We start from the raw sequence: 1,328 nt of genomic DNA, 5'->3' as shown, positions 1-1,328 counted from the left end.
TGTCTATCCCTCCCTTCACACTGGCCCTGTCGACTTAGACTGGATCCTCTTTCCTTCTCTGTCCATCCACCCCCGTTCCCAGCCTGCATGCTCCTAAAGCACCGTGTCCAGAACACCTCCCACAGCCCAGCTGATGAGCCCCCCTGTGTCGGGGTGTTTGCTTCTCCGGTGAGGTCATCCTCACCATCACCTCCCTGCTTGTTGACATTCCTGCCTCCACAGAGCCTGCTGTTGGCATGGCGGTTGTTATGGGGTCAGCATGGGTAACCAAACCCTGGAGAGACACAGCTTTGCTGCTAGGGATGTTCAATCTGTAGTTACTCACGTCTCAGCATAGGCTGGCTCACAGAGCTGGCTGCCAAGAATGCTGATGATTGAACCAGTCCTTGGCCTCACCTCCTAGGGGTTACGACTTTCCATCTGTCTGCTTATGCCTGGACACCCACAGAGGGCCACTGAGAGTGCTTCACTAGCCTCGACAGCCCTCTGCTTGGTTTCTAGTCACCAGCTCTGCCGGGCTCCTGCGATGGAGAAAGGAGAGGGGAAGAAGGAAGGGAAAAGGAGCATTGCTTCTGCTCTGAGTCCTAAGCCTCGCTAAGAACACCACCATTTCCAGAAAGTGCCTATCTTCCCTCTACTGTCTAACCGCAGGGCCGGTGGGGAAGCCAGGGAGAGGAACAGGCTGGCAGACCTGGCACAAGACGGAGGGAGAAGGGGTGCAGCTTGTTCTGAAATCCAAGTTTAGCAACTCCATCTGCCCCCTGTGCCTCCTCTGGATCCTTTCTCCCTCATTCTCCCCTTCCTCCTTAGCAGACTCAGTACTTCTCACTCACTGTCTCCTTTTCCTTTTGCCTCTGAACACCCGCCATTTCCTCTGTTCTGTCACTTCTGTCTACTCCATGCTCCCAGACACGGTGGTCTTCACCCATCACCTTCCTTCCTCTTCACTTGTCCTTATTGCCTGTGAAATGCATTGGCCCTTTCTCTACCTCTGCGGAAAACTCTGCCTTCTCCTAGCTTCAAACACGCCGGTTTTCTGAGCTCCCAGTGTTTCTGAATGCTCTGTGGTCTATGAAGCTCTTCTCGAGCTCTTCTCTACTGCTGTCTTCTCCACCTCTCCAGTTCCACCACAGTCTCCTCCCCAGGCTCCTCTTCCCCTAACCCCAGTGTCCTTCTACATCGTTTTATTTTTTTTAAGGTTTTTTTCCCCCCCCATAAGGCATGTGGGCTCACCAGAGAGAGATTGTGAGAGGGAAAGTGAGAAGTCACTCCCCCGCCAAGAAGTGATGGTCAGGGACCAGCAGTTAGCGTAATGGCTATGTGGCTGG

The sequence above is a fragment of the Tupaia chinensis genome, unplaced genomic scaffold, assembly GCF_000334495.1.
Source record: "Tupaia chinensis unplaced genomic scaffold, TupChi_1.0 Scaffold000511_1, whole genome shotgun sequence".
Taxonomy (NCBI): Eukaryota; Metazoa; Chordata; class Mammalia; order Scandentia; family Tupaiidae; genus Tupaia; species Tupaia belangeri.
The sequence above is the reverse complement of the archived record's forward strand: the minus strand, read 5'-3'. Positions refer to the sequence as shown.